Source organism: Microtus oregoni, unplaced genomic scaffold (genome assembly GCF_018167655.1).
Source record: "Microtus oregoni isolate MIOR12 unplaced genomic scaffold, Mior012 000145F_ref0000173, whole genome shotgun sequence".
NCBI lineage: Eukaryota > Metazoa > Chordata > Mammalia > Rodentia > Cricetidae > Microtus > Microtus oregoni.
In genome coordinates, this window is record NW_024544795.1 from 541,350 (window position 1) to 552,334 (window position 10,985).

The 10,985-nt window shown below is 42.2% G+C and overlaps 1 pseudogene; it reads left to right on the top strand.

Annotated features, from left to right (window-relative positions):
* Nucleotides 1–1,948: 1,948 nt before the first annotated feature.
* On the top strand, nucleotides 1,949–3,693 carry LOC121444886 (annotated as a pseudogene).
* Nucleotides 3,694–10,985: the final 7,292 nt, after the last annotated feature.

Here is a 10,985-nt window from a genome sequence, read left to right on the forward strand (position 1 = left end):
ATGAACAAAACATGATAAAAAATTATGTGAGCTAATATGTTTGCCTCAGATATCTTTAGTCAGTTTTTGCATGATATAGTGAGCCTTCTGAATCCTGAGAGATTTAAGGGGGCACCACAACATAAACCTCAGTATGTCATTGTGTGGCACCCTCTCTACACCATTGTTCGTTTGTCTCTTTAAAAAAAAAAATCTTCTCACATATAGTACATCTCAACCCTAGATTCCCCTCTCTCCTTTCCTTCCAATCTTTCTATCATCCCTCCCCTCTCCCCATATCCTTCCTCCCTCTGTCTTTCCTCAGAACCAGACCTCACAGGAATATTAACCAAACATGGCATAATAAACTACTATAAGATCAGACACATACCATCACATCAAGGCTGTTCAAGGCAACCCAGTAGGAGGAAAAGTGTCCCATAAGTAGACAAAAGAGTCACTGACCACCCCAGCTCCCACTTTTAGAAATCCAAAATGATGCCAAGCTACTAAACCATAACACATATGCAAACGTCCTAGGTTAGACTCCCTGATCTCTGTGAGCCTCCCAGAATCCAGGTCTATTGATTTTGTGGGCTGTATTCTCGTGGTGTCCCTGACCACTCTGATTCCTCCACAGAACTTCCCGAACTCCACCTAATGTTTGACTGTGGAATTCTGCATTTGTTCCTGTTAGTTGGTTACTTGATGGTTAAAATTTCTCTGGTAATTTTTATGAAGATTCTTTTAGGCTTTGGTCCCAGAACACTCTGTAGGCAGGACAAATTATCGGTCAAAAGTTTTGTGGATAGGTTAGTGTCCCGATCCTTCCAATTGCAACCTTGTCTGGTTACAGAAAATGACCTGTTTAGGCTCCATGCACCCCATTACTAGGAGTCTTTGGGTTACTTAACCAAAGACACCAACATAAAACCAGATACACTGAACCTGATAGAAGAGAGATTGGGGGAAAGCTTTGAAAACATTGGCACAAGAGACAACTTCTTGAACAGAATACCAATTATACAGACATTAAGATTGACAATAAATGGGACCTCATGACACTGAAATACTTCTGTAAGGAAAAAGACACCATCAATTGGACAGAAAAGCAGCCTAAAAATGGAAAACATTTTCACCAAGTCTCTACCTGACAGAGGACTAATATCTAGAAAATATTAAAAACTCAAGAAAAGGCGGTGACTGGCGGTGTCGCCTCCCTGGCGGCGCGCGGGGAGGGAGGAGCACGCGGAGTGGCTGGGTGGGGGAGGCGGACTCCAGTGTCCTGGTGGCAGCGGCAGGAGGCCAAGGGAGAGGATTCCAGGCAGGTGCGGAGGGCGGGGGCCAGCCGCTGCTTCCCCGCTCCGGGTTGTGTCGCCTCCATCGCCTAGGCGGTTGGGGGGGGGGGGGTGTCTGTGGGGCGGTGCGCGTGGTGGTGGCGGCGGTGGGGCGCAGCGCGGTTTTGTCTGGTCCTGCGGTGCGGAGCGGCTCGCGTGGTGGCCCGGGAGGCCCTCTTCTGCTTCCCGCAGGACGCCCGGCCAAAGGCGGGCATCTGCTGAGGCTCGGCTGGTCTGTGACCCTGAAGGGAAGGGCAAGGGACACGGCGACGTGGAGGGAGAGCAGTTTGTTTTTATGGTGGATTACATTGACGAATTTTCGTATATTGAACCACCCCTCTCTGGGGTGGAATTCCACTCTGGGAGGAATCCTACTTAATCATGTTCCAGAGAACTGCTGGTTTAGATTTTAGCTCTTGACGAGTTGGGAAAGCAGTGAAGGATGCTTAGACTACTTAACATTCAAATTACCCTCCGGTTTATCATCTTTAGAAGACTAGACTTCTTGATGTCTAATCTACTGCATCTCTATTGAATTAAACCATGACAATGAAACCTATAGCCCTGGCCATCATCTATGAACTCTAATTACATTGATTCGTACCACTTGAAACTTCCTCAGGGAATAAAAAATGACATCGGCAGTGGTTGACAGTGGAGGTTCTGTTCTGGAGCTTTCCAGCAATGGAGTAGAAAATCAAGAGGGAGGTGACAAGGTCCCTGAATTTCCAGCAGTGATTGTGGAGCCAGTGCCCAGTGCAAGATTAGAGCAGGGCTACGCTGCCCAGGTTCTGGTGTATGACGATGAGACTTAACATGATGCAGGATGTGGTGGAAGAACAAGGAGTTGAGACCGAGAATTCGGAAACAGTGGAAGCATCAATTCATAGCACTAATGCACACTGTACAGATAAGACAAATGAAGCTGCTGAAGCCTTGCTTCATATGGAATCTCCTACCTGCTTGAGGGATTCAAGAAGTCCTGAGTTCATCCATGCTGCGATGAGGCCAGATGTCATTACAGAGACTGTAGTGGAGGTGTCGACGGAAGAGTCTGAACCAATGGATGCCTCACCTATTCCCACTTCACCAGATAGCCACGAACCAACGAAAAAGAAAAAAGTTGGCCGTAAACCAAAGACCCAGCAGTCACCAGTTTCCAATGGGTCTCCTGAGTTAGGAATCAAGAAGAAAGCCAGAAAAGGAAAAGGAAACACAACCTATCTGTGGGAGTTTCTTTTAGATCTACTTCAAGATAAAAATACTTGTTCCAGGTATATTAAGTGGACTCAGAGAGAAAAGGGCATGTTCAAACTCATGGACTCGAAGGCAGTCTCGAAGCTTTGGGGAAAGCACAAGAACAAACCAGATATGAACTATGAAACGATGGGGCGAGCTTTGAGATACTACTACCAAAGGGGGATTCTCCCAAAGGTTGAAGGAAAGAGGCTTGTGTATCAGTTCAAGGACATGCCCAAAAATATAGTGGTCATTGATGACGACAAGAGCGAAGCCTGCAGTGAAGACCTGGCAGCAGCCACTGACGAGAAGTCCCTAGAGCAAGTATCACTGTCTGCAGAAAGTCTCCTGAAAGCAGCAACTTCTGTACGTAGTGGGAAAAACTCATCCATAAACTGCTCCAGAGCAGAGAAGGGTGTGGCTAGAGTTGTGAATATCCACTTCCCCTGCTCAGGACACTTCATCCAGGTCTCCTACCACCACAGCATCTGTGACAGCGGCAGCAGCTCCAAGGACAGTTCGTGTGGCAATGCAAGTTCCTGTGGTGATGACATCACTGGGTCAAAAGATTTCAACTGTGGCAGTTCAGTCAGTCAATGCAGGCGCACCATTAATAACCAGCACCAGTCCGATCACAGCCACCTCTCTAAAAGTAGTCATTCAGACGATCCCGACTGTGATGCCAGCCTCTACTGAAAATGGAGACAAAATCACCATGCAGCCTGCCAAAATTATCACCATCCCTGCTACACAGCTTGCACAGTGTCAATTGCAGACAAAGTCAAATCTGACTGGATCAGGAAGCATCAACATTGTGGGAACCCCCTTGGCTGTGAGAGCACTTACCCCTGTGTCACTAGCCCACGGTACTCCTGTCATGAGACTATCTGTGCCTGCGCAGCAGGCTTCTGGCCAGACTCCTCCTCGAGTTATCAGTGCGGTCATAAAAGAGCCAGAGGTTAAATCAGAAACAGTGGCAAAAAAGCAGGAACATGATGTGAAAACTTTGCAGCTGGTAGAAGAAAAGGGAGCAGATGGGAATAAGACAGTAACCCATGTAGTGGTTGTCAGTGCGCCTTCTGCTATTGCCCTTCCTGTGACTATGAAAACCGAAGGACTAGTGACGTGTGAGAAATAAGCGAGCTCTGACGTGGCCTGCAGACTGTTCGTGTTGTACTGACAAACATTGGCAAGGGAAGACATCAAGAAAAGCCAGAGGAGGACTTCAGACAATTGTGCATAGAAGAAAGCAATCAGACTTATTGGAATAGTTACCTATCGCATGTTTCAGTGGGAAGTGAACTACACATTGAGATGCTGACAGAAAACTGCCTCTTAAAGTAGGAACAACTGAACCCTCAATAAGCAAACAGACTGAAAGGGACCAAGCAGCCCACTACAATAGCAAGTTACACTAAGAGTTGGAACACTAACACCTGTAAGAGGTTACATAGTTTTCAGTGGGACGGGTTCGGATGGGTGATCTCATTGTTACATATAGCAATTTTTGATGCATTTTTATATGCATACCAGCAATTATTACTGTGTTTGCACAGTACTCACTTAACTGGTGCTATGTGAAGACTGCTAATATAGGTATTCTAGAATGTGAACTGAGTGGATCCAAAAGCTCCAAAAGAGGATAACAAAAAGATGTAGTGCGTTTTTTGTTTTATTTTTTGTTTTTGAATATATATATCATATAGCTTAAACTGTTTTAAAACAAAGGCCTTAGACTAATTTTTGGTTTTCTTCCTTGAAATAAGCTGATGGCTTGTTTGTGTAAAGCTTTTTTTATTAAAGGAAAAAATTTTAAAAATCTTGTACCTAGCACAGTATTGTTATAGAATTTACATGTAACATTTTATATGGTAGTTTAAGTCTGTTGGTTTCTTAATTGTGAAGAAATTTACTGTAACATACCTGCGTCACTCAAGTCGGCCCTGGCGTCTCGCAGACACATCAGCATCAGTTCTCGTGTGGTTTGGAAATTCAGGTTCAGCATGAACTCGTCAGGTAGCTCTAATACCTGCTGTTTGTTTTCTTTCTCATTCTTGTTCCTTCTTTCCTCCTTTTTTCCTCTTTTGTTTTCTTTTTTCATTGATGTTTAAGAGGGAAAGTACCAGTGTTCAGATTTGAACTATGATAGTTTGTATATTCAACATTTGAAGTATATTCTATTTTGTTGTACTCTTGTTTCAAAGTGTATTCAAGTAGTTTTCTGAAATATAGAAGTGAAATTAAAAAAAACTCAAGAAACTAGACATCAAAATTCCAAATAATCCCATTAAAAATGAAATACAGATATAAAAAGAATTCTCAGCAGAGACATCTCAAATAGCTGAGAAACACTTAAAGAAATGTCCAACATCCTTAGTCATCAGTGAAATGCAAATCAAAACAACTCTGAGATTCCATCTTACACTTGTCAGAATTTCTAAGATCAAAAACACAAGTGACAGCTTATGCTGGCAAGGATGTGGATCAAGGGGAACACTCTTCCACTTCTTATGGTTATGAAAACTTGTACAGTCACATTGTAAATCAATATGGCATTTTCTCAGAAAATGGGGAAATCAAGACTCAGGAATACCACTCCGGTTCATTGTCGTTCTGTCTGCAACAAACTACTCTTATCCTCTCCAAGAAAGAAAATTCCAATTATACCAATCTGCTCCTGGACACACACACACACACCACCACCCACAGCAGCAGCAACAACAACAGCAGCAAAACAAAACCAAGATTCTTTTTTTTTTAGCATTAAAAAATTAAAATAGAAGTAAATTCTTTTTTTTTATTAAGAAAAGAAGAAAAAAAAACATAAACAAAAAACAAGTTTCCACCTCCTCCCAGCCTCCCATTTCCCTCCCCCTCCTCCCACCCTTCTCCCCCTCCCCCCACTCCTCTCCCCCTCCCTCTCCAGTCCACAGAGCAGTCCGGGTTCCCTGCCCTGTGGTAAGTCCTAGGTCCTCCCCCCTCCGTCCATATCTAGGAAGGTGAACATCCAAAAACACTATCCTGAGTGAGGTGTCCCAGACCCAAAAAGATGAACATGGGATGTACTCGCTCATAATTGGTTTCTAGCCATAAATAAGGGCCATGGAGTCTACAATAGGTGAACCTAAAGAAGCTAAGTAAGAAGGTGAACCCAAGGAAAAACATATAGTTATCCTCTTGGCTAAGGGAAGTAGACCAAATTGCTGGGGAGAAAATTAGGATCTTGGGGGTGGGGTGGGATGGGGGTAAGGGGAGATGGGGAGAGAAAAGGTAGAAGGGAAGGAGGGGGGACTTGGGGAATCAGGAGAATTGGGATAAAGGAAAGGTGGATAGGGGAGCACGGAACCACAATTCTTAGTTAAGGGAGCCACTTTAGGGTGGGCAAGAGATTTGACCCTAGAGGGGCTCCCAAGTGCCCAAGATGAGGTTCCCAGTTAGTTCCTTGGGCAGCTGAGGATTGGGAACCTGAAATGACCCAATCCTAGAGCAATACTGACGAATATCTTGCATATCATCATAGAACCTTCATCTGGTGATGGATAGAGATAGAGACAGAGACCCACACATGAGCACTGGACTGAACTCCCAAGGTCCCAATGAGGAGCAGAAAGAGGGAGAACATGAGCAAAGAAGTCGGGACCACGAGGCGTGCACCCACCCACTGAGACAGTGGAGCTGATCTACTGGGAGCTCACCAAGGCCAGCTGGACTGTGACCGAAAAAGCATAGGATAAAACCGGACTCTCTGAACATGGCGAACAATGAGGGCTGATGAGACGCCAAGGACAATGGCACGGGGTTTTGATCCTACTTAATGTGCTGGCTTTGTGGAAAACCAAGATTCTTACTAGCTCCCACAACAGGGGACCTGTGACAGGTGTTAGGTGAGGTCATCTTATCTTCACAGCCATAGGCATTTGGTTGATCATATTAGTCATTTATTTTTTTGAGTTAACACATGCCAGAATCTGCTCATAGCTGTGGAGGCTTTATTCTTTGTTGTTGGTTTTCACATAATCTGTTATTTACCACTCGAGGTCAAATTGTTCTTGTTCTTCAGTTTACATTTAGGACAGCCAGTGTGCAGATAAATATCAGGCATTCCTTTCTGAAGGCCCATGGATGAAAGAAATTCCAATATAAGTACACAGTCTAAGAGAGCCTTTGCGGACAACTATTTAGTCAAATGGATAAGGGTAACTGTATCTTTTCACTCTTTAATGACCATGAAAGAAGGGGAATATGTTCTGATTATTTGCTCCATCAATATGAGATATGTCTCTTTAATACCTCATGAACTTAATGAATTCCTAGTCTTTTAAGATCCAATATTAAAGTAAAAACTCTCAAGTAAATGTTCTCTTTGACCTAATTTTTGCTCAAATTTATTAGAAAGCATAAGTACTCACCATAAATAGCTTACAATATGTACACATAATCTAAAAATTAAAATAAATTAAAATAAAAATAAAAATATAGAATGCCCATTATCCTCAGCCTATTTGTGTCAGAAATACTGGAAAGTACCCGTTCCTCCACAGCCTCTCCAGCAAAGGTTATCCTTGGTGTTTTTGACTTTAGCCATTCTGACAGGTGTAAGATGATATCTCAAAGTTGTTTTGATTTGCATTTCCCTGATTGCTAAGGAAGTTGAGCACGACTTTAAGTGTCTTTTGGCCATTTGAACTTCCTCTGCTGAGAATTCTCTGTTCAGTTCAGTGCCCCATTTTTTAATTGGGTTAATTAGCATTTTAAAGTCTAGTTTCTTGAGTTCCTTATATATTTTGGAGATCAGACCTTTGTCTGTTGTGGGGTTGGTGAAGATCTTCTCCCAATCAGTAGGTTGCCTTTGTGTCTTATTGACTATGTCCTTTGCTTTACAGAAGCTTCTCAGTTTAAGTAGGTCCCAATTATTCAATGTTGCCCTTAATGTCTGTGCTTCTGGGGTTATACATAGGAAGCGATCTCCTGTGCCCAGCTCCTGTAGGGTACTTCCCACTTTCTCTTCTATCAGGTTCAGTGTGTTCGGGCTGATATTGAGGTCTTTAATCCATTTGGACTTGAGTTTTGTGCACGGTGATAGATAAGGGTCTATTTTCATTCTTCTACAAGATGACATCCAGTTGTGCCAGCACCATTTGTTGAAGATGCTTTCTTTCTTCCATTTTATACTTTTAGCTCCTTTATCGAAAATCAGGTGTTCATAGGTTTGTGGGATAAAATCCGGGTCTTCTATACGATTCCATTGGTCGACTTCTCTGTTTTTATGCCAGTACCACACTGTTTTCATTACTGTAGCTCTGTAATAGAGTTTGAAGTCAGGGATGGTAATGCCTCCAGAAGATCCTTTATTGTATAGGATTGTTTTGGCTATCCTGGGTTTTTTGTTTTTCCATATAAAGTTGATTATTGTCCTCTCCAGATCTGTGAAGAATTTTGATGGGATCTTGATGGGGATTGCATTGAATCTATAAATAGCCTTTGGTAGAATTGCCATTTTTACTATGTTGATCCTACCAATCCAAGAGCAAGGGAGGTCCATCCATTTTTTGGTATCCTCTTCAATTTCTTTCTTCAATGCCTTAAAGTTCTTGTCAAATAGATCTTTCACTTCCTTGGTTAGATGTACCCCAAGATATTTTATGCTGTTTTTGGCTATTGTGAATGGTGAAGCTTCTCTGATTTCCCTCTCTGCTTCCATATCCTTTGTGTATAAGAGGGCGACTGATTTTTTGGAGTTGATCTTGTATCCTGCCACATTACTAAAGCTGTTTATCAGCTGTAGGAGTTCTTTGGTGGAGTTTTTGGGGTCGCTTATGTACACTATCATATCATCTGCAAATAACGAAAGTTTAACTTCTTCCTTTCCAATTCGAATCCCCTTGATTCCATTATGTTGTCTTATTGCTATTGCTAGAACTTCAAGCACTATATTGAAGAGGTATGGGGAGAGTGGACAGCCTTGTCGTGTTCCTGAGTTAAGTGGGATGGCTTTGAGTTTCTCTCCGTTTAATTTGATGTTAGCTGTCGGCTTGCTGTATATAGCTTTTATTATATTTAGGTATGACCCTTGTATCCCTAATCTCTCCAAGACTTTTAACATAAATGGATGTTGAATTTTGTCAAATTAGCACACCTAGGATACAAATTATACTGATTTTGAACCCTCAGACTACCTGATAGACCTTTATGTACAGGTCAGCATTTAGTGAGTTCTTATGAGAAAGAAGTCCCAAATTTCAATTGAGGTTTTAGTAACAAAGAAAAATTATTCTACAGACCAGCAGGTTGACCATGGGGGCACAAAGAGAATAAGCTTCAGAGGTAAAAACAAATTTACAAACCATTCTATCAAGCTGAAAGAGTTACTAATTTCCTACCAAAATTTCTTCTAACCCAGTCAGGCAAGGGCTTTCTGCAATACGCATAGAATTATCTGGCAAACCTTCTCAATGTTCCCTCTACATGTAAGTGATCAAGAAAGGCAAACGAGTTCATTCATTCATTTATACATTCATTCAAATATTAAAATATTCCTTCCTGTTGTGAACCAGTTGCCCTCACTCCCCCTTGTGGTCTGTAATTGACAAGGATGTTTGTGTTCTCTCTGGCCGGTGGGTCGCCACAGAAGGAGTAGTGGTATAAAAGGTTGCTGGGCAAAATAAAGGCTGCTGTTCTTCAGCCTGAAAAGAAGCCTCCCTGTCTCAATCCCGGCACCCCCCGCCAGTCTTGGTTATCCAGGCTGCACTGGCCGCAGCACCTTCCTAGTTTCTTTCACCTTTTTGAAGATTCCTGACTGTTTGTCTTTCTTTATGAAGACCTTTTAGGAGACTATCTGTCAGGGTCGCTGCAACCAACAAGGCCAGCAGAGTATCATTCCAAGGGAGATCAGCAAGAAGTCTGATTCAGCATGACTCAGTAGCTAGTGTTGGTTCAAACTTCAAGAGTCTGACATTACCTAGTTTATTTCAGGTATATTTAAACAGAACACATTTTGGAAATGTTTTATGGTAATAAGCTCAATGCTGTGTGTACAACAAAGTCTAAGGCATAATATGTTGAAACTCTTCTAAAGAACAAGTGGCATCTTCCATAAAGGTAGTTTTTAGAGATTAACAGGGAAAGAAGGCTCAAGGTAAGTAATGCTCCTGAGAGAGCTGATTTGTTCTGGATATATATATATATATATATATATATATATATATATATATATATATATCCTGGTCACAGAGGTCACCAGGCTATCAACTGCATCCATTCCCTGCCTTCAGGGCAGAAAACAGGCGATACATCTCTTGATTTGAAGATTTCCCTAGTGCTTGTCTGTGAACACAAGAACATGTATGCTTCCTACAGGTATCAACTTCCTCTTCTGTCCAGTGGGACAGGCCTGGTGAGCAAAATTCAAGCCCAGGGCCATATCTTGTCCTGTTATTTTTATGGTGAGTTAGTTCTCTCTGGTGAGTCCAGCCAGAGATCAGCTGTCTAGAGGGTTGGTGCACCATTCTGAAAAAGTACCTGAGAGACTGTCAGAGGGTGCACTTTCTCACTATCTTGGAGATTTTCCACTGCTGTCCAAATAAGCTACTATTTCAGTGGCTCAGTGGGTTAGCATGGCTGGAATTTCTCTGGAGCCTCTGTATGCTGCAAAAAGCAAATCTTCAAGAAACTAATCATGCATTTGGAGAGTTTGAGAACTCTTTTTTCTTAATTCCTTTTTTCATACAACATATTCTGATCATGGTTTCTCCTTCTCTCTCTCCTCCCAGATACTTCACATCTATCCAACTCCGTGCTTTTTGTCTCTTTATAAAATTAAAATGAATCTTAAGCAAGTAATAAAAAAAAGATTTTAAAAGAAAAAAGAAAAAGCACAAGAAACACACACATACAGAGTTTCAAAACTATAAAAACACAGAATCAGAAACCATAATAAACAAGCAAAGGAACAGTAAGATAAAAAAAAATTGCCAAACAAAACATTGTGAGAGAAAAAACTACAATAATACCACTGAGTTCATTTTTCATTGGCCATCTATTGCTGGGCATGGGGCCTACCCTTAAGTGTGGTTTTGTATCCTGAGTGAGACTCCATTTTGTGAAACTAATTTCCTCCTTGCAAGTGCTTGTCAATTGAAGATAGCTTCTTGGTGAAGGGTGACAGTTTATGCCACTTCTCCCTCTCAGCACTAGACCCCATCTGGCTTGAATCTGCATAGGCCCTTTACATACATCCTGCCACAGTCTCTGTGAGCTTACATGTGCATAATTTCTGTTGTGTCTGAAGGACACTGTTTTCTTGCTGTCATCCATCCTCTTGGGGTCTTTTTTCTGCTTCTTCTCTCTTCTTTTACTTATCTACCTGAGCAAAGGGGAGGGGTTTGATAAAAACTGGAGAAATTACCTTTATTATGCTGCCAGGTCCAGCCA